Genomic DNA, 23,245 nt, shown 5'->3' on the forward strand with positions numbered 1-23,245 from the left:
TATGCTTAGTCCTGTCTGCAAATTAGTGGTCTTCATCTAAACTTTCTGAATGAAAACACTAGCATAATTAAAGCAACATGAATGACACCTGATACGTGAATGTAGCAAATTGCTTATTGTTTACAGGTGGTTACTGCCTGGCCTAGGCATTGAACCACGTGACCTGCTCTGAACAATGAAATGCAGGTGTAAATGACCGGTGTCCTTCCTTGCAGAATGTGACAGCTGAAAGAGCAGGCTGCCGTGCTTGGTGTCCTATGCCAGGACAGCCAGCAGTATTCCAGGTGCTCCGTCAGTGTGGGGCTGGAATGGAGGATTGTGAGACTCCATGGAACCTACAGTGAAAGACTGCAGCATGACCCAAAACTCAGACTAGGAAATGCATGATGGAAATGGGAGGGTCTTTGGTGAAAGGAGACAATCTAGCTTATTATCATGGCTACTTTTCTCGTAGCTGAGACACAGTGCCCTACCCGCAGCTCTGAAGAGGAGAGGTTGATTTGGGCTCACAGTCTGTAGAGGTTTCAGTCCATAAGCTGCTAGGTCTAAAGGCGGGGCAGCCTGGCAGAGGTAACAGAGCTCCTGGCCTGGTGGTGGCAAGCAGAGATCAAGGGAAGAGGAAGGGCGATAGACACCCGGTCCCCAGCGGCCACCTCCTCCAGCCAGGCTTCACCTCCCAACTCCTGAGGAGACTCATCCACTGGTAAGTATCACATCCCATGATCCAGTTGGCTCCCCAAAGTTCCGCCTATGAGCCCAGGAGACCTCGAAGGAAGATCCACATGAAAACCATAACGCACCTGATGACTGATCCTGATGGCTGGGTGTGGTGATCCCTGTCTGTAATCTCAGCACTGTGGGAGGCTGAGGCAGGAAGAGTGTGTGTTTGAGGCCAGCCTATGCAGTTTAGTGACTTAGTGAGACCCTGTCTCAAACAAACAAGCCACCAAAAAAAAACTGGGGATACAGTTCAGAAGGCCCTGAGTTTAATGTCTCACGCAGCAAAATCAATAATTCAATCAATAAAAATAGCAAAATAGAGAAAATTTTGTTTTATCTTTCCACTATAAATGCACCAATAATAATAAAAGAATGTAATAGAAATACACAAACAGGAGTTAAACTTCATCTTTAATGGAAGGAGGAAATGTTACAACCCCAAGTTACAAAAGAGGAAGCAGATTTACCAAGCAGTGATGTGAAACAAAGGAAGAGGCTGATTGCTGAGAACCAAAGCCTACCTCGGGTCATCGTGGGGTCAGGGGAGAGGAAGGGCACAAAAAAGGAACCAAGCGAGCTGTGCAGCTCAGCCCCAAGCAAGGAGAGGACTGGGAGAAAGGTGCAGGAGGAGAAAGAGAGACAGCCATCCCCAGTCACTCCCCAGGCCTCAGCAGCTTCCCTAGTAACTGCTCTGCTGTGCTGCGTCTCAGGGAAACCTCTCACTGTAAAAGACAAGAGAAACAAATAATGTGCTTTTCCGTTTTCTGTGGTGGACACAGCCAAGGGAGAAGGATGAGAAATCTGCAAATTCTTGCCACTACCACTCCTGCTCCCAGCAAAATCAGGTTGCAATTTGCAAATTAAAAAAAATTATTTTGGGGCTGGGGATTTAGCTCAGCAGCATAAGCGCCTGCCTTGCAAGCAGGCAGTCGTGAGTTCGATCCCTGGTACCGATAAAAACTTAAAAGACAAAAAAAATTATTTTGATACTGAAAATGGAACTCACAACCTCATTGTGCTGTTGACCTGTATTCCCCTACCTCAAATGAAAAATTTAAATGAAACAAAAACCATAAATCAACTGCAAAACAAGAGCATGCCGAGTAAGATAAAAGACCTAATTAACAGGTCAAGGGTTAAATAACTATTTCCTCACCGCAGGTTGTCCCTAGAGGCTTCAGAAGCAGCATGGGCTGTTGACACCTTGATTTCAGATTTCAAGCTCCAAAATTCTGAGCCGATACAACTCTGCAGTTTGGAACAGTGCATAACATGTGGCAACTAATGGAGTCGAGGAGATTGCACACGGGAGACAGGTGGGTGGACCCTAGGGTGGCTTCCCAGGATGTTTGGCCTCTTCATTTTTGTGCCTTTGGGTGAGCAACTCTGTGAAAATGTGGTAAAACCTGTGATTTTTTTTTCTTATCATAGTAATCAGCAGGGAGAACAGGTGTATGTTTTTTCTGCATGTGATTACATGACACCAGGCTGGAACCCATGTTGTTGGATTGTTGTCTCATACTGACCTGGAAGATGCAGGTAATGCTGCAAAATGTGAGAGGGAAAGAGCTGGAGTACAAGATGCTGAGTGTGGCTGTCTGAGAAGAACTGAATTGATGTCAAACTCGGAAAAAGATCCTTGCCCAGCTGACTCCAGAGGAGACCACAACCCCAGCCAACATTTTGGTGTAGCCTTGAGAAAGCCTCCAGAGGAAGGCCCAGCTAAGTGGGTGCTCAACTCTCAACAAAGAGAAGTGGGAGTTAACAGTATGTGCTTTTGTTAGAGGAAACTGTCTTGAGTAATAGGAAACTAATATAATTCCCTTTCTAGAAGAGCTCTCTAAAAGTCAATCAGGAGCTCCAAGCAATGTCAAGGCATTTGTCTTGGTTACTCTTCTCTCATTGCTGGGACAAAATACCCAACACTCAACATTAAGCATGGAAAGGTTTATTTAGCTCATGGTTTGTGAAGGTTTCAGTCCATAATCAACTGGCTCCAAGGCAGAGTGGCTCATGGCAGAGGGCAACAGTTCATGGCAGTGGAAGGCAATAAAGCAACAAGGCAAAAGGTAAGACAGAGCAAGCCTCTTCTCCTCCCTTATATTGTTGGCAGGCCATCACCCCATCAACCTGGGTGTAGCACTCACACCTTCTCCTGCCTTCCTCCTACACAGGCGGAAGATGTTTACAAAGTGAGAACCCTAGCCCCTGCTGAGCCACTGAGTCATTGAGTCAAGTTGACCCAATGTATCAGCCACAAGAGCATTAGAGGAAGGAAATTGGAGCTTATAAAAATGAATGAAAGAACTAAAAGCATAGTACAACAAGAAAACCACATTACTGAATATATAATTATATAATGTAAAGTAAAAAGTGACAAAACTGATCAGATTTGATATGAAAGAGAAAATATCATATAGGTATATAGTAAAAATAAAGTTCAGAAAGAAATAGAAAATCAGAAATAGACTAGTACAAACAGTTAAATAAATAGTAAAAATATAATAAGTTATAAAATACTCATGGAAATGAAGACCAGATCTTCAGACTGAAAGAGCAAACCCTGACCAAAGAAAAAAACTGATACAGAAAGATATGCACCAAAAACTTGTCCTGGTGTAGTATTTAATAAGAACAAAGGCAGAAAAGCAGGTAGCATTCAAGGTGAAAATAGGCCTCCTGGGCCTTCTGTGAGGCGATCCTCGAATGTTGGAGATGCTGAAGAGTAGAGGGCAAGCAGCCACAGGGTTCCGACAGAAGCCAAACGTGACTCCAAGATGCTTCCCTCGCAGTGCAGTGCCCTTCAACTACAAACCCAGACCTGTATTCTCAAGTGCACACACATTTGGGTGTCACTGCTTGTGAGTCCTTCTTGGGGTGGCAAAGTGTGCCACTGGGGAAATCAGCAACCAAGAGATGCACGAAACATAAATCAAAGAATGAAGACTGTGATAACTCGGACCCCGGAATAAAACCCAAGGAAGCAAGAAAACTAAAATTTGGGGAGCAAAGGCTTTATTTTAGGCCAGGCCTGGCAACGCAATCCCTGGGAACCAATTTGGAGACTGTGTGCCTGACAGCTAAAAGACAGGGCTTTTATCTTGTAAAAACCACAAACAGCTGCTGGTCCCACAATGCAAGGAGGGAGGTGGGGGTGTGGCGCACTACAGAACAGGAACACGGCGGTTACATTGGGAAGAGCAAAGTTCAGATAAGGGTTAGGCTAACAAGCAAGTCTCCCTGCATACAAGCAAGTCTCCTGCGTACAAGCAACATCTCTTTTCCCTCAGCAGAGAATAGAGAAGTCTAGCAGTAATTAACAACCCCTGTTAGCTTATTTTAGCACCACGTCTGTTATTTGTAGAGGGCAACAATGGTTAACATGTCAATTAGGTAAGATTTTACAATTTTTACAGAGGAGAGCATTTCTTAAAGAACAGCACATTTTATTACAGATAGCCGGATGAGGGGTAAGGGAGGGGGTTGCAGGAAACTGAAGCCTAAGGCTTTTACAGCTTTCTAAGGAAATAGAAACTTAACCTAGAAAGATAGGAAGGGAAGGAGTGGGCTGAGCTGCGCATACAGAACAGGAATGAGGCACAATGGTTAGAACTAGGCTATAACAAAGACAGGGTGAAAAGACTGACAATGAGGAGAATCTCTTGACCTACAAAACCACAACTTGAAACTATTAGGAATTCCCATTGCAGAACAAAATGTGAATGTTATTAATTTTAACATTGTAAACTGTACCATATCAATCTGGGAGAGGTTGGTGGGAAAAACTGCAAATGATAAACTTCTTGGTCTTCCATGGCCAAAAAGCCATAGATGGGATATAAAGTTGTACATGCAGTTTAGAGCCAAGATTCTGGCCTCTTACTAGTTATCTTAACTCTAGAGAATATTCTTTTCAGAAAATTAACTTTTGTGCTAGGCATGGTGGCACCTACCTGTAATCCCAGCACTTGAAGGCTGAGGCAGGAAGATTGCTGTGAGTTTGAGGCCAGCCTGGGCTACGAAGTGAGTTCAAGCTCAGCCTGAACTGCAGTGCGATCCTGTCTCTAAAAGACAAAAAACAAAACAAACAAAAAAACCCAAGGAACTTATCTTTTGTAGTAAGGAAATATTTATTTCAAATATTTACCCCATTCTTTCAGTTTGCATTCCTTCTTTCATTAAATTTGAAATGAACATTATTTATAAATAGTACAAAAAAGCCTTCGATCTCCACTTTAGAAGATTCTATTTGTATAATACAGAGAAGTAAAATTAGGCTAACCAAAGTTTACTGGTGGTTATTTTGGGACAAGAGTATTGGGGTATATTTTCCACATCTCTTGAATTTTAAAGATTTTTTAAAAATAGTAATTTGTATTCCTTCCATAAAATTATTTTTCTTACAAAAATTTCCTAATTACCAGTATATTTAAAAGCATAATATATAGACCAATAAAAAAAGGTAAAACAAATACATTATTGAGTAAGTAAATCCACATATGAAATTTACCTATGTATTGTTTACAAAGAAATATGTGTGGGAAAAACCTATATAATAAGTCTTTAGAATAAGATGCCAAAAATACAAGGTAATTATAAACAAACATAAAGATAATAACTATAAGAAATGACTGAATTTAATGGGGAAAAGTCATCCACATTAAACAGATGTTTTTTAAAAACAGAAGTGACTCTGAGTGTGGTGTGAGCTCCTATAATTCCAGCACTGTAGGCAGCTGAGGCAGAAGGATCACAAGATCAAACCCAGCCTGGGCAGTTTAATAAGACCCTGCCTCAAAATAGAAAGGAAGGGGATGGGATGTAGTTCAGTGTGAAGACCCTGGGTTTGATCCTCAGTACCACAAAAACATTCATAATGGAAACACAAATTAGTGGAGATATATGTATTGTAATGTATTGAGTAAAAACTGATGGAATAAAGTGATAAACTGACAGAAAAACAAAAGAATTTAATTTAGAGTAGGCAAAAAGTACACAAAGTGAATTAGAATTGATTTATGCCCTTTAAAGAATACAATTTTGACTGTTCAAGAAGAACTATAAGTTTATGAGATTTGATTATACATCAGATAACGGTTTTTCAACAATTTCCAGAAGATTGGCCAAACTGTCTGGCCATAACGCAGCAAGAGCTTGGGCAGAAGAAGACTTTACAAAAAGGAGTAGCGTGAGTTTGTTATGGATTAAAAACTGGTGGGTAACTTAACACCAGCTGAATTAGATCAGCATGGTGCTGAGCGGAGATGGCCGCCTGAGGAAAGTGGCCAGCATAAATAGTGACGTGCAGAGGAAAAGTGTAGGGTTGTGGGTTCTCTAAGTGTTGCTGTTGCTTGGAGTAATTGGTTCTCCTGGAGGAGCTCATCATAACTAGCTTCCCCAGGAGAGTTTGACCATGGTCATTGGAGGAGTTTGAGACCTTATCACTGAGAGTGGCTGCGGTTCACTTCTGGGGGAGCTCTGGTCCTTACGTTGAGCATCACTTCCTGGCTCCGGAGGGGAAGATGTGTGCTGTTTAATCTCAAGGAGAAGCTTGTCACGCTGCCTTCCTGGCATGTACTGTTCTCAGTGCTGGAGGAGCTCGGGACCTCATTGTCGCTGAGGATGGCTATGGTGCTTTTGGGGAGACCCCTGGTCTCTGTGTTGAGTGTTGCTTCTTGGCACCAGTGTAAAACCCTCAGCCTACTGGCATAGATCCTTCACTTCACTGGCATGGACTTTCTAGCTTCCACCACTGACCTTGGGGCTTTCTCAGTGCAGATCCATAAAATAGACTTGCATGAGTCATTGTTGTGGGCTCCAGGTTTTCAGTTGAATTTATGCAGGTACTATTGTGGGATTTAGTCCATGGGCTGGATTTTCTAGGTCTTTAGTGTTATGGACAGATTTTCCGCACTTTCTTTGTATTAGCTCCTTCGGTGACCATCATAAAATAATGTTATAAATTTTGTTTCCTTGTGTCATTGTTTTCCTTGCAATGTCTGACTACAGCAGAGGTCAGTCTTGAAAGATAACCGGGGCAGGTATTGGTGAGAATATTTTAGGCATGTATCACAATGTAACATTATGAGGGATGGGAAGCAGAATATATACATATCCTATCTACAGTGAGTACTTTTGCTAAAAAGGAAGTGAAATATTATTGTTTAGAGACACTGTCAATTAACACTGTACTGCTGAGACAATTGTAATTTAGAAGTATTGTGCATCCTTTCCCATGTCCAGCCGGTAAAATACTTGGTAGTCTGTTGTCCACAGGAGGGGGCTCTTGTCTGCAGGAAGGGGTTTATCCACTCTACCCTCCGTGTCCCCCCCTTTCCCATTACCCCAAGCATTCTGTTAAAGCCACTATTCTTCATTTTCTCTTCAGATGTAGCTACACAAAGGTGGCCTTCTCTGACATCTGCTTCATCATAGTTCCATCTATGTGTCCCCCGAAAGCCTTGTGCAATCACAGTTGGGGATTTTGCAAGGTGACTAAATAGTGGGATGCTGTAGCTAATGTGGTGTTGGGAGACAGCCTGGTTGGAAGACCTGGGTCCATCAGGGCGCAATCTCACTATGCTTCCTGGTGGCCCGGACGTAAGCAGCTTTCCTCTACTAGACTATTTGATTCCAACTTTAAAAAATTATTAGTTACATTCAGTGTGGGTAATTGGCACATGGTAATTCTCTTTATTCCCCTTTCCCTTCCCCACTATTGTTAGGAAACATTTTCACCAGTGTCAGATTTGTTTACTTATTTATTTATTTTCTGAGTCTTTATCAAGATGCATACAGAATAACAGAACAGATTAGCAGGTGAAAAACATACCAGACAATTATAACTAAATCAAGATACACTTTTAGATACATTGTCCATGTTGAATTACAATAATTTTATTCTCTTTTTTTCTACTGTCTTTTATTTTGCACTAAAACATACTTTATTTTCCACCTGTCTGTGGATCCTTTTTAGTCAAGAAATAACCTAATATGAAGATAAAATTATTGCCAAAACTTATGCAGAATTAAATTCATATATATTTAAACTTACACCAGATGAATTTGAACCTGGAGAGGAGTATATGCTGCTTTGAAATTTTTCTTCTTGTAAACATGAATAGTGTGTCCAAGTGAGCTAGGAATTCCTTGGGGCACAAAGATGAAATATTTATGTTCTTTGTGTACACGGTTGCTGTTGTCCAGCCAGTCAGAAGCCACCCAGCCTTTTTCTCTGATTGACACATCCTGACAGCAGATTCCCCATTTGCAGAATCTGGGGGATACTTTCTTCTCTGTCCACATCTCCCACCCCCTACAGATAGCTGAGCCTCTTTCCTATATTTCTGATGCCTGATTAATCTCTCATTTTACTGCATTCCCTGCCCAGCTCCAGATCTACACAATAATTACTTTTTAAATGTCCACTTATTTTGCCTCAGTTTCCTTTATTTCTCCCAAAAGGGTATTGTGAAAACATCTGCTTCCAGATGTTTCTCAGCCTCCAGGTTTTCCTCTGTCTTTGTGCCATCCTCCACTTATTCTCCAAATATTGACTGATTGGTTGGTTCTGCATAATACAAGAGTCACTGATGCTACTTAATAAGTAATGAGAATTGTGACTGCCCACAGCTTGAGTAAGCAGCAGAGAAACTCCTGCATGACAAATTGGGAAAATAAGCACTTTCTTACACTAGATTGTTTTGTGGGGGATACCAAAGGAACAAGTGATAGATCACCACCAACTGAACTGTAGATGCTGCGTAGGTTTATAACACCCTTTACTATACTTGCAACCAGGGTTTGGTAGTGACTTTTGAAATTAGTATCTAGGTCAAAAGGAACATGAAAAATGCCCAGTGGATCAATCCTACATCCTTTTAGCTTGAACCAACTCCTGAGGTTGGTAGCAGATGTGCTAAGAGAATGCAGGGCTGCACGTGACAGGGGATTATATTCCCCATCCTTACAGCAGCTTCGTGGCATACAAGAGAACATCCCCACTCAAAATGTGATGCACCCCTAAATTTTAGAAGTAGAAAGAAATCAGACCAGTTTTATGTGGCTGACTTTATGTTGGCATTGATCCTTTTGTTTATCCTTTCACTGTTTTCGTGTCCCTTGAGCTTGGGTTATCAAGGCAGGAATCATGACTTGTTTCATCTGTGTGTATCCTGGAACACTGGAGATGTCCAATAAGTGAATGACTAAGCATGCACTACAGTCAAAATTGATCAAAGACCTAAATATTAAAACAGAAACACTAAAATTACTGGAAAGAAAATTGGCAGAAATCTTGACCATATAGGTGTAGGCAGAGACTTTATGAACAAAACCTAGACTGCATGGAAAATATTACAAAGAAAAAATGGAATCTCACCTTATTAAAGAGCTTTTGCACAACAAAAGAAACCAGCAATGGAGTGAAAAGACAACCCACAGAGTGAGAAAAAACTATAGCCAACTGTCCCTCAGACAAAGGACTTTTATCTAGAACATTAAAGAACTGAAAAAAACCAGGCCCCAAAATTCAAAGATCCAATTCAAAAATGGGCATGGTAGATGAATATACACTTCTCAGATGAAGAAGTACAAATAGAAAATAAATACATGAAAAAATGTTCAACATCATTGGTCATTTGAGAGATGCAAATTAAAACAACACTGAGATTCCATCTCACCCCAGAAAGAATAACTATTTGCAAGAAATCAACTAATAGCAAATGCTGGGGCGACTGTGTGGAAAAAGGAACCCTTCTCCACTGCACTGTGGGAGTGCAGACTGGTGCAAGCATTGTAGAAATCAGGTGGAGATTCCTCAAAAAACTAGGATTAGAGGTCCCATTCAACCCAGCTAGTCTCCTTCTGTATATCTTCCCCCAAAAGTTAAAAGCATCATACCACAGTGATATAATAAGTAAATCTTGGAAATAACCCAAATGTCTGTTAACTGAGGAACAGATAAAAAAGATTTTTTTAATATAATGAAGTACTACTCAGCTATAAAGAAGGATAACCTTGAGACTTTTATAGATAAATGGGTGCAACTTGAGATCATACTCACAAGTGAAATAAGCCAGCCCACATGTGAAACATCATATTGTCTCACTAGTGTGAGAAATTAAACAAGTAAATAAGATCCAAAGTATACAATAGATACTGTAAATTAGAAAGATTATTCAAAAGAAAAGGGAAACTGTGATGAGGAAAAAATATGTACACGAGATAATTAAGATAGTTATATAGCTAGTTTCTCTTAGTTCATTGAATAGAAAGCTTTGAGGTAATATTGTTTGGACCATATTTCATGCCTGTGTTTTGTACTCTGAGTAACTACTGTGAGGATAACAGTATGCAGTGTATTAATTATTGTTACTCTCCTCCTAGCTTGTTCTGAAACTCTGTTTTCTTTTCATTTTCCTTTTTCTCTTGAAAAGTGAACAGTTAAGGATGGCAGAATGGGAGACGAGGAGGAGAAAAGCCATTTCCATCCATCTACGATGGCACAGAACATGGAGGGGCAGGAAAGTGCTAAGCCTGTTTGGAATACAACCCTGCTCCAGCTTGGCTGCAAGTTGTGATACGTGTAGTAGGAAAGGGAAATGTGGTGAAATGTGGATGCCAGATTGCACCCCAGATTTCGGAGTCTGCACATTTCTTCTATAGATAGCAGGAAGGCTGAACGCTGGGTAACAGCAGCATAGCATGGGGAAAATAAATACCAGGAGTGCAGAGAGGGCTGCGTTAGGGATGGAGGCTGGGTGTGAGCAGGAGGCGGGAAAACGCAGGAAAGGAAGCCCGAATGGGAGTGCCGGGACCAGAAGAAGGAAGAGGGGTGATGAAATTCATGTTTTTAAGGAAAAGTCACGGAAGTTTTTTGTTATGTGTGGGTTTGGAGCAAGGGAAAGCTCCCAAGAGGTGGACCTCCCCATTGGGTCAGGACAGCAGGAAGGCTGTTGATTCTGTGGCCAGTAACAGAAGGACCTGGTGCTGGTGGCTAAATGGGGAGGAGGCGTTGGGAGTAGATTACAGAAAGATTAATTTTAAGGGGATTTAGAGAGATGAATATAAATACCAGCATACTGTAAAAGAAGGGAAGAAAACTGAATTGAAGGTAATTATTCAGTAGTTATCCATATAGAAGCAATATCCTATTCTCAGAGAATGGGAGAAATCTGAGAGAGATACTGCAAGAAGAGCAGTAGAAATAAGAATCAAACTTTAGTTATGTATGTTAAATTTAGTTACTTGTAGGCAATGCATACAAAAAACAGGATTACCAAATTAATATTTACAAATTATCTTTCACATTTGAAAAGCAAAACAATGCCTTTGTGACATTTCTAAATAAATATCTTAAATTGTCCTAAACAAAAATGATGAAATTTAAGGTTGATTAAAAGCACTCTTGTCTCTCTCAGCTTTCTTTTTTTAAAATTATTTTTGTATTTTGAAAGTACTAAAATACAACAGAACAAGACAGAATAAAGCCACCTGAGACCGTGTAGTGAAATTGGTACAGAACTTCACAGCAGTTTACCAGGATAACAGTAACAGGTATCATAGTATATTTCATTATCTTTATAGTAGTTGTTCTTTTAAGCATGTATATCAAAATAAAATGAAATACAGAACATTATAGAACTTATCAAAATAGAATATTGAATAGAGCAGTACCATTAATCAGAATAAAGCAAAACAGTAATAAAAATATTTGCCTTCAAAGAGATGGTAGAAGGAAATCCCCCTTATTTGCTATGGTCACCTCCCAAGAGATGCTCAGATTTCTGGTTCCCATTTGCTAATGTGGGCATGGGGGGGTAGGGGAAGTGGGATGTTTGACTTTGGCCGTGCCCCAGTAGGTTCACTATTGCTTACCAGGGAGGTGGGCTGCTTGCTGGGTTTCCCAGAGTCCTAAGTCCCAACATGGTGCGGATCTCAGGAGACACTGGTGGTTCTTCTCTTGGAAGGGCCGCAGTCTGCTACACCACAGCCGATTACCAGGGAGGGGAGCTGCTTGCTTGGTTTCCCAGGGTCCTCTCTCACAGCTTTCAATGTGAGAGATATTTTGAAACCTAAACATGGACAGGGATCTTGTCTCTTACTTCCTTTTGCTCCTGGATATGTTTTATATTAATACTTTGGGGTAATTTTCTTTCAGATGATTTATTACTTACTGGTTTTTGGCACTTTTTAATATTATAGTGTCAGGACATCATAATGTAATTTAAAAAGACATCTTGGAGACAGTCAAACTTCTACATGGATAGCCTTATGCAGCTCATCATTGTAATTCTTTTCCTTATATTCCTTTTCAGTACCCGAAGGGCTGTGACTCCTATTGAGGTGTTATTAGTAACCACAGTCACAGAATGCTTTATAGTGGGTTTTTATATCATGTTCAATTTGATGTTCATAGTAAGTTGGCCAGTGTGACATTATTATTATAATTACTTTTGTTATGAGGTTTGGGGATGCTAAAGTTTCCTTCCAGAGGTTGTTTCTAGCTTCTTTCTGTCCTGAACAAAGAATTGAATAAGACAAGTGAAAAAGGTAGAAAAGCTTAATGTTTATGAAACACAGAAGGACACAGTGAGTTTAGGCCAACTAATGGTTTTCTTACCATTACCAAGAGGCAAGGTACATCCTGGAAATCATAAATCAAACACACTCAGTGGCCTTGGCTTGGTGGCCACCATCTTTTGTACCCCTGACTCCCCATGCTGACGTCAGATCTAGGATGTCCTATCAAAAACTTTACTCCATTTCTCTGCAGAAGAAGTGACGATCACACTTTCTGACTGGTTCTAAGTGCAGGACTTTGGGAACTATTTCTTGTACCTGTGTCCTAGAACTTTGAAATTGATAAGCCATGCCCTAATCTCCTGCCTCACCATCTTAAAGATGAATAAATAAACCCTAAATAGCTTTATGGTTTTTTTTTCTTTTAAAATTTAAGGGAATTTACAGAAGATAGCAGAGTGGTAAGCTGTAGAGAAAGAGGCTCTCTGAGAGTTGCCACCCAGACGCTGGAATATAGCAATGTGAGAAGTCGAGGAGCAGGGAGCTGGGTCCCCTGGACTCAGGAAGGATCTGAAGTGCAAATTGAAACCCATGGAAAGAGTGAAGAGAGAAACTTCAATGAAGAAGGAGTAGCCAGTGGTGCCTTCTCCCTGAGACAGGACTCACTCACGAAAGGGGCTGTTCAAACCTGCGGGTACGTGATGACTGCTGGCAACCCCAGAGGCCTCCATGGAGAGACACAGCAGTGGAGGGTAGCACAAGTGAGGGGCTCACTAGCCAGTGATTGGGAGCCCGCTAGGAGAGGGGCTAACCGAGCTGCTGCTGCTGCCATCTAGCAGCTCCCAGCTGGGCTCAGGCCCACAGAAGGGGTGTAGATGGCTGCAGGCTTCTGGCTCCAGCCAGAAGGTACAGGCTTGCTGAGATTATCTACTACCCTGCCAGAAAGCTACTGCTGGCCTGCTGGGCTAGGTCTGCACATATAGGGGCCCTGTCTCCATACGTCTACCAGTGAGGTGGACTTTTGTTTTGTTTTCCTCTCTCTCTTGTTTGTTTTTTGTTGTGGTGATGGTTTTGGTTTTTTTTTTCCTCATTGTTTGGTCTTGTTTTTATGTGCATGTCAACATGGTTTCTGGCCCTTTGTGGTTGTGGTTCTCTTATATTCTTTTTTATCCCTTCTTTTCTCTTTCCTTCCAATCTTCTGCATGAATTTCCCAAAGTTAGCATAATCCCCATTACTCTAATTGCTTCCTTTTCTTCTACTTCTCTACTTTCTCTCTAATCCATTTTAAATGTTAAGCCCTGGGGGCAAAATTGACATATGAAGGACTTGTATACTGCACATAATTTTCTAGTTTGTTTTAGATTTTGTTATATAACAACAACTCCAGTTCATATGATTAAAGGTGCCAAATCAGTCATTACTGTATTTTGTCATTTTCTGAGGTGTGTTGTGACAATTATTCTAAATGGCTGTTCCTACTGGTATTCCAAGTCTGAGATTGACTAAGAGTCATAGAAAACCCTGTGACACAGTGCCAAAGAACCAGGGGCTGGGCCAGACGGGCAGCAACTTCCCAACCCCAACAAATTGAAGAAGTGGAATCTTCAATCGACTCCAAATTCAAAAGCCCGCTCTGCCTGGAAGATCCCTCAGAGAAGCAGTCATTTCCTAAGGGTTCTAAATACTAGCAAGAAGCAGCTCACCATAGGCAACTTACAAGTATCACTGCAGGAATTAAACTAAAAAAAGAAAAAAAAATGAGATGACACTTGAACAAGATGTGATCTCAGACATCCAGATCTCCAAAGGCAAACCCAGGGGCACTGAGTAGGGCCAATCCAAAAGCCTCCCACCCAGCCTTTCTGAAGTGGTAACAAAAAAGTAATTGAATGAGGTTCTAGAAAAAATCAAATCAGAAATAATTTCTTAGATAACTTTAGAGATTTTGTCCATAGTGAAACCATGATTAGTAACCCTAGAGCAGATACAGACAAAAAATGGAGGAGCTTAATAAAATTATGGAAGCCATGAATATTCTCCATAGAAAAGAAATGGAATCTGTAAGGCAGATTCAAGCAGATATCCAGCAGAATAAAAACTTCATCAAAAGCATTCTCAGCAGATCAAGCCAATGTGAGACCAGGATCTCAGATATACAAGACAGACTTGTGGCTAGCAATCAGGAAAAGAAAGATTTCTTAAAAATAGCAAGACCATGAGAAATTAATGAAGCAGCTGCTAGATGAGGCAAAGAAGAATAACTCAAGGTTAATTGGAGTCAAAGAAAAAGCAAGGGCTAATACAAATGATATAAAATGTACTGTGCACAGACAGCATGACAGAAAACTTCCCTAGTAGGAAAAAGAATTTGATACATAGACAAGTGAGGGATATATAACTCTAATCAGCCACAATAAGAAAAAAATCTACTGCCAAGCACATCACAGTCAAGTTTCCAGAAATGCAACACAAGTGTAGAACTTTAAAAGCTATTAGGGAAAAGAAACAAATCAAAGTGCAAATATCACATTGTCTTGTGTAAGAAACTTAAAGGGTAAATGAGGAACATAATGGAGAATGGCTCCTGGGAAGCAGGGAGAAGATGTTCAGATGGGAAGGGGACCAACGGGATAGGGAATGGAAAATGGGGAAGAGGAAAAAAGAGAATGGAAGCAAAACTTTTGTAAATGGGGAGGGGAGGAAGTTTTGAGGGGAATGGAGGGAATGAAAAACAGAAGAATTAAGGTAGATTATTTCGAGGTACAAATTCCCTTTGTATATGATCAATACATATGACTAATATGTACTAATAAAGATATGAAATTAAAAAATTATATGTGGCACAGAAACAGGACATGCCTGAGAGTTATGCTCATGATATTGTTTTCTTTCTTAATTTGGAACAGTCTGACCCCTCTGGATCCCTCCCCCACTCTGCTTGCTACTGATTTTCTGGAAAAATGGAGGACTGTTGAGGAATGTCTAATGTTTTATACGTGTCTGATTGTTTTCTTGAGTTTTTCAAAAAATGTAATCCTTATATGCTGTAAGTAGAAGATTTCTGAAAGCTTTAATTAGATTCAGCTTTGGCCTTTTTTGGACAGGAATGTCTGTTCAGTTCTCTATGCTGCACCATACCTAAAAGCACATAATGTGCAGCGGTCAGATTTTCAATGTTCAGTTCTGACCACCAGTTTTTGGTGGTAGTCTATTGACTGTTAAAGTTTCCTCTCAGTTTTGCTATTTTCTGAATAGATTTTTCTCCTTGTATCCTTTCTTCTAGAGTTGTTCAATAACTTCTTTATCATGACTGGGATTAATCTATGGTTGAATATTTGTTTCCCCTCTGAAACTGACGCTGAAAGATAAACACAGTGCAACAGTATTGAGAGATATAGCCCATTGGAGCTGATTAAGTCAGAAGGGCAGACCCCCTTCTAAATGAGCTTACTATCTCATAAAATAATTCCTCCCTTGTCACTTGGCCCTTGCTTTATACAAGGACACATCAAGAGATACCATCTTTGAACAAGAAGTCAGGCCTCTTCAGACACCAAATCTGCCAGCTTTCAGAACTTCTCAGCTTCCAGAATTGTGAAAAAATAAACCTCTGCTCTTTATAAGTTATGCAGGCTCTGGCGATGCGTTATGACAGCATAATGTTCTGCTTGGTAACGATTTTCCATCTGGTGACACTATGGAGTAGCATAGTTATTGGAGTCAGCTGTAACCTCAGTCAAATTTCTTTCAATGGTTTAAAGTAAGACATAGGCATCTCAGTGAGTCTAATGAAAAAGGCCACTTCAAAGTCACAGAAAGAAGAAAGGGGTTTTTCCGAAGGTTGCATTTGTTGTGTCCTGCAAGGCTTTCCGTAGATCTGCATTTTGGAATTCCCATGACACTCACTTCTATGGCTGTCAACATTAGACTTCTGTTGGTGAGCACTGGAGCTGAATACACGTGCAGGGCTGTGGCGTGGCCCAGGCATGATTGAACTGAGAATGAGGAGACGCTTCAGGGGGCAGGATAGGCTACAGCTGAGGCTACCTGGAGACTTTCTGGATAGTTCTCCTTAATTAGCATCCCCGTTGCTCTGAGGAGTCCCAAGATCCTGCTCAGGTGTCCTCCATTGTTCACTCAACTTCTTGCTTGTTTTAATTGAATACGGACTGCCCAGCACTAGTCAGTTGGCTGGCTAGCAGAGTTATCAACTCTCCTGAGGATCTCACTCCTCCTGAAGCCCTAAAGGCCATGCCACGTGTCTCATTTCTTTGAGCCTTTGCCATGCACCTGTTTGGGGGATTTGGGATCTAGGCACAGACCCCGGCAGACCTCGTGAGGCCTCCAGGAAGTTTTGCAGCCAGGTGAGTTGCTTGCTGTGAACCCCGTCCACCACACCTCTCCAGCCACGTTCCTATGCTGCCCTGGCCAGCATGCCCTCCTCAGCGGGGGAGCAGCCAGCCTTGGCTCAGAGTCAAGGGAGGTTTTAGTTCCTCCCTCAGTCACTCCTCTTCCATCCCACAGTAGCCACTTTCCACATTTCTTGTTTCTATATCCTTTGGATTTCCTTTCTAGCACTTTAATTATGATTAATGTAACGCCTCTTTATACTAAAAATTTTCCTGTTTAAATTACTAGTGTGGCCTTAAACCTGAATATAGTTATAAAACCATGTAGGTCCATCTAGTTGGATCCCTCACTCTATCTCTGTCTCTCTGTCTCTCTTTTCTGATACTGATATTAAACTCAGGGCCTTCACACTGAACGGCATCCCCAGCCCCTTCAGTATATTTTTATTCTGAGACAGGGTCTCGCTAAACTGATTCTCCCAAACTAGACTCAAATTTGTAAATCTTTTGCCTCAGCCTCCGGAATAGCTGGGATTACAGTTGTATGGCACTATTCCTGGCTCACCTAACTGTGGAAAGGGATAGACATCTTAATTTTAATAGATTTGCAGTCAGAAAATATTAGCGATAAAATTCTCAGAAGGTTTGGAGTTACAGAGTGATGGACCTAACTGCGTTACTGGACCACGATTTTCCCTGTCAGCAGGCAGTGAGTGCTTCTGCACAGTTCTTGTGACTGCTCTTTACCCTGAGAAGAAATGTAGAGAATCCCTATGACAGAGGTGCAAAATGTTGCTCAGTAGAATACTTAGGAGGGTATAAAAATATGTTTTATTAGAAAATAATGATATGTTTGGAAACTTTCAATTATGTATGGCCCAGTTTGTCCAAAGACAACTTGTCTTACCATTTCCTTTAACAGTTACACTTTTCTTGATTTTACTATTCAGGTTTAAAATACTGACATTATCTGTCTTTCCTCTAGCATTGTTGGATGTCTAATGTTTGCAGGGTATTGTGTAGGAAGACAAGATTGCAAGGAGGATACACCATTTCTGCTTTCAAGGAACTAGGAGTGTGGTTAAAGAAAAATTGTTAAAATATAAGTAGCTAATATTTTCAGAAATAAAGCAAGTGACTAATACACTCAGAAATAATTCAGCATCAACATTTTCATTAGGTTTGTAATTTTAATGTTGATACTGAGAATATTATCCTTGTCATAACCTAAAAACAAATCTTTTATTCTAATCTCTGGGAAAGGATCACAAATATGTGTTCTATTTTAAGATAAAATATGTGACAGTGGAATAAAATATTAAATGTTTATTAACTTGAATGAAAGTGAAGCTATAGTTGAAATGAATTTTTGAAACATCTTTGTCTGAATAGTTACTTTATTAGTTATTAGCACTGATTATCTACAACAATTGCTGTCCTTTAACTTTAACTCAAAATGTTAGCTTTGTCTCATGTTCCATTGAAGACGTAGGATGATGATTCCTCAATACACTGTTGTGAAAGTGTTATAAAACTACTAATGCAAAGGGCAAGATGACAATTCCTGACCACTGTGAAGTCCTGCTGTCCTCTTGCTGGGCCCTCTGTCCCTGGACACCTGGAATTAGGGACTATAGAAAGTCAGTTATTTTCCTTTGTTTTCAAAAACTCAAATGTCCAGGTAAATATCTGAAAGCGACAAAATAGTCAAAAGCTGAAATTTATACTTTAAATTTGCTCCTGAATTTTAAAGAAAAGTGGTGAAGCTGTGTATTAAGACTCATTCTTTTCTTCATTCGTCCATGTTTGCATGATGTTTACACTGTTTGGACTTGGTCCATGGTACACATCACATCTTAACTCTCTTTTTTGATCCCCCTTCACTCTTTTCCCTCCTCCCTCCTTCCCTCCACCCCACCTCCTTCCCCTTTGAGAAGATCTATCTCCCTATTTTCTATTATCTTTTATTATACTCTTTACTCATATAAGAGCAATCATGCAACATTTAAATTTTTGTGTCTAATTTATTTCATTGACAGTATAGTTCTAAAGGCATCCACTTTCCTACAAATGACTTAACTTTTTCTTTGTGGCAAAGTACCACTCCATTGTGTATAAATATCATACTTTCTTTATCCTTTCATCTGCTGATGGGCACATAGGCTGCTTTCAAGATTTAGCTATTATGAACTGAGCTATTATAAATGCAGATATGTATGCATCAATGTAATGTGATGTCTTTAACTCTTTTAAAAAGATACCCACAGAGGAAATAGCTGGATCAAACAGAATTTCTCTTTTCAGTGTTCTGAGGAAGCTGAACACTGATTTACATGGCGGTTGTACTGGCTTACATTCTCAACAACGATGTAGGAGGGTTTCTCTTCCCCACAGACTCGCCAGCATTGGTTATTATTTGATTACTTGATGATGGCCATTCTTCCTTCAGTAAAATGGAACCTCAGTGTTGTTTTAATTTGTATTTCTGCACATTCAAATTAACACATTTCTGCGAGTTATATGGCCAGAAATGCTGAGCATTTCATCATGTATTTATTGGCCATTTGTTCTTCTTGTGAGAGGTGTCTATCCATTTCTCTTGCCTGTTTTTGATCAAGTCTTTTCTTTTGGGGAATTTAATTTTTCTGAATTATTGTTTTCATTCTCATGTTGTGCACCTCTTGTCATCTGTTTTCCCTCAGTCCCCTTGGTCTTAGTTACTTCCTTATTGCTGGGACCAGATACCTGATGCTATGGTAAGACATGGAGGAAGTGCAGCCTCCCTTTCCCTTTTTGTTTCATTCAAACTACAAGCCTACTTTTGGTCCCACCCACACCCAGGGTGGATCTTCCTATTATCCACACCCAGCATTGTGTTGAACTAATCAGCAGAGTAATCCAATACCACTCACCCATGATCCAGCTGTTTCCCAAAAGCCCAGCCCCTGAGCACATGAGGGTTTGGGGGACATCTAGCTCTAAGCCATAGCACCCTGTTAGGCAGAGTCATTCCTCGGATTCTATGGGTGTGGGCTCAAGGATCTCTGAGGATACCAATATCCGAGGGTGCTCAGGTCCCTTATATAAAAGGGCTTAGCGTTTGAAGTGACTTCTGCACATATTTCTATATATTTAAATTATCTGTAAGCTACTTGCAATAGCAAACACAATGTGAAGTCAGTGTGAATAGTTGTCTGACTATGTCTTTTAGGGAACAATGACAAGAAGTCCGCATATGTTTACCATAGGTGCAGTTATTCTCCAGCATCTTCAGTTTGCTGCTGGCTGAACCTGAAGATGTGGGACCTGCCAACACAGTGGACTGTCTGTACCCCACGCGTCCTAACTCCTCACGGAAGAGTTTCCAGTTCCCTTTCTGTGACAGAACCCAAGGAGAATGCCCCTAATGCATCCTTGCAGTGCTCCCACTATAGCTTCCAGTGGGCAGAGGCTTTGCTTCTCCCTGGGCGTCTCTTGTCTGAAGGAGGATAAGGGGGTTTTGTTCTCCCGAGTTGGTGAGTGCCTTGGCTCTGCTGCAGATGCTCCTCCAAGGATGGCCAAGGCTGTTTTCCTCCCGAATTTCCCTCAGCACAAGCATACTTCACCTATCTCAGCTTTCTTCTAAAAACTGATCTATTCCCAGCGTGAAGAATTTAGACTTCTCATATTAATATGACTACAATCCTACGCTTCAGGGTAGTGGTGTGTTCTGTTATCACTGTGCTAGAGAACAAGGCCCCAGAAGGCAGAGATGATGTATTATTTATGTAAGTATTTAATAATGGTGGATTTAGGCAGAGAGACAACCAGTGCTTTCAGCCTGGGTGACTGGCAAGAGAGCGCAGTATTTCCTCTGATGCTAAGAAATGAATATCATTTTATCTCATCCCCCAAATATTAACTTCATGCAGCAATACAACGTATCTCCCAAGGCTGAAATCTGGGCATGAAGGCTCTGCTTTCCTGTCAAATCTAATTTCCCAGTATGTTCCATTAATCCCATTAATCCTCACAGCTGACTTGCCTCTGCTCTCTTTTCTTCCAAATCTTTTTTTTTTTTTTAACATGATAGGACCTGCAAGATACACCCTAAAAACCAGCACTGCCTACAAAGCACTTTATCATCTGAGCCTTGCTTTCTTTGGGGCTGATTTGTAGATGCTCCTCATTAGTGCTGGTGAAAACTAAGCCCTCAGATTTCCTGCTGCAGTGGCGAGGCAGATTAGGGCGTGGAAAGCGGTTGGTGGATGTGACCTGTCACTTCTGAAGTTCCAAGATTCTGGGGCAGAGTTGCTCCGCAGTTGGGACAAATCAGAGACTGCTGTCCTCATTGCTTCTTAAGAGAACCCACGCAGGCTTTTGGTGGGGCAACTGGGTGTGACATCAGCCTGCGGAGTGTGATCCAAGACAGCCGCTATAAGCTCTCGGCCCCTGGGTCTTACTTCCCCACGTGTCCCTGATGAGGTGAATTTGACTTGAATAATTAATCTTACTGGTTAACCATAGTCCTATCCCATCTCACCCCTGTTTGCCTTGTGAGTTTCCAGTTTCCCCCATCTTAGACCCCTTTCACCTCATGATTTTACTCTATGAAAGTCCCTAGAAAAGAGAGTCTTTGGAAACCCGCTCGGGACCCCATTTGTGTCTCTCTCAGACAGAAGTTTTCTTTCTCTCAATAGACATATTCTGCTCTTCACTTCCATTGTTCCTAAAATTCATTCTTCAATTTTAGAGAACATGAACTTGTACTGGACATCAAGGGGTTGGGAGTTTTGTTTCCCTGTGTCACTTGCTTCTTAAATGTCAAGCAAACCGGTGATTTTGACAAACTATATTAACTTTCCCTTCTGAGATTAATGAAAAAAAAAACAGCTCTTACACATCATGCAGCATAAACTGAGTCTTGACAGATAACAAAGTTGGGGTTAACAACTCTGCAGGGGTAACCAGTAAGGAAATAGGCCTTCCTGGAAATTTTAGAGCAGGTAACAAGTGCCAGTTGGGGCGAACCTCATCTGACAGGTAAATTTACTTTTAGATTCCATTTTGACCTGGCGTTTTTTCAACTGATATGCTTAACACATTTCAGGTGCCCTGGGATAGTTACTAAACTGAGCGTACAGGGTTAACTTGTTCTTCTAGTGCTTTCTACTTGGGCTAAGATAAAAATGCTACTCAAAGCAACTTGATGGTCTGTTCCTCAGCCAGTCCTAACTGGAATAGAAGCACCTTTAAACTCACTCTGGACCAAAGCAATGTGTACTAAGGTTGTTTTAAAATCCAGTTGCTACTAGATTTACTACCAAAAAGCAAAACAAAACAAGAAAAAGCCAGTAAATATAAAGAAAATATTTTAAAAAGTTATGAGTATAAAGATTTATTTTTGGTATAGGAAAATGTTGTATGGCAGAGTTTTGTCTTACTGAATTATAAGAGGTGGGTTACAGCAGTTAAACTAGGAGGGTCAGGTGTATCGAAAAAGGTTTATGGAGACCAAAGTTTATTTCCAGAAATAGTCTCTCATTGGTTTGGTTGAGCCTATGTTCTTCCTGCTAAATCTCCTCGTTGCTCCAGCATGGCCACAGGCTCTGGTACTAACTCTCAAATAAGTAGACTATTTACTTTGCCCATTTCCGTGGCCCCAGCCCCTGTCTCAGTTCACCCTTGATTACTCTTTGGTGTGCAATAGGGGACCTTGAGCTGGGTCTTCAGTTATGCTTCCAGAGGTAGTTCAATTTCTTTTGGGTAAGGAAAGTCCAGCTTTAGTTTACAACAAAGGGATTCAGGGACACGAGAGAGGGCAAAGGGCACCCCAATCAGAGCAGCTGATTCAACAGCCTCTTCCCCTCTCAGTCTAGGTCACGGTCACAGTCATGAACAACTCTGACCTCGCCAGGGACCGAGGGCTGCCTTGGCAGTACATATTCCAGTGAAAAAAGTGGAAGATACCTTCTCTTCCTCTGAGATGTCTCCCAGAGAGTGCGAAGCTGAACTTGGCTCCCATCTCCTCTTTGAAATGTATCTTCAAACAGGAAACTCCTTGGGTCCTCCACACCCTAAAAAAGGTATTCTGTGACCTTCTATACCCACATCAGACTCACCTATGTTCTGGAAGACAATAAACAATGTTTACACATAAATAAATCAATAAATTACAAAACTATGCCTTTAACAGTCTATCCCTTCTTTGAAAAATGTACCAAAAAAGGCAGCTCTGGCTGTCAGAGGGGCAGCTTTCCATACTGTTGTACAGAATACACTAGTACCTGTAGTGACAGCTCTCCCAACCACCAGATTCATCTTTCCTGACATGTTCCTTGCTTTCACAGAAATAAAAGGGCTTTTCTCCTCCTCCAATTCTTACCAGTATTAACTAATTATGAGAACTCTGTTACAATTTACATAAAAGCACTAATTAATGATCCCTTTAAGAAGTTCTGATTGGTCTATTTGTAATTACAAACCTAAAATTATGTGAACATTTGCTATAATTCAACTTGCCCAATACATCTAAAAGAAACCTCTAATTTAAAAATAATTCTTTTGTGTGCTCTATACGTTTCCTATTTATTCATCTGTTTACTTAATCTGTCTTAGTCACTGGTTAAAATATCCACAGCTATTTCATTAAAGATTTTTATGAGCTCATATC

The 23,245-nt window shown here is 40.8% G+C and overlaps 1 long non-coding RNA gene across 1 annotated transcript; it reads left to right on the forward strand.

The window, feature by feature from the left end:
- The first annotated feature begins 228 nt into the window (after positions 1-228).
- LOC134475907 (uncharacterized) lies at positions 229-22,904 on the forward strand. Its single transcript, XR_010047233.1, has 3 exons — positions 229-703; positions 1,882-2,036; positions 22,447-22,904. It is a non-coding gene; the product is annotated as an uncharacterized LOC134475907 (long non-coding RNA).
- The last annotated feature ends 341 nt before the right edge of the window (positions 22,905-23,245 follow it).

Source organism: Cavia porcellus, unplaced genomic scaffold, assembly GCF_034190915.1.
Source record: "Cavia porcellus strain 051 isolate PalLab524CR breed Dunkin Hartley unplaced genomic scaffold, mCavPor4.1 scaffold_5, whole genome shotgun sequence".
NCBI lineage: Eukaryota > Metazoa > Chordata > Mammalia > Rodentia > Caviidae > Cavia > Cavia porcellus.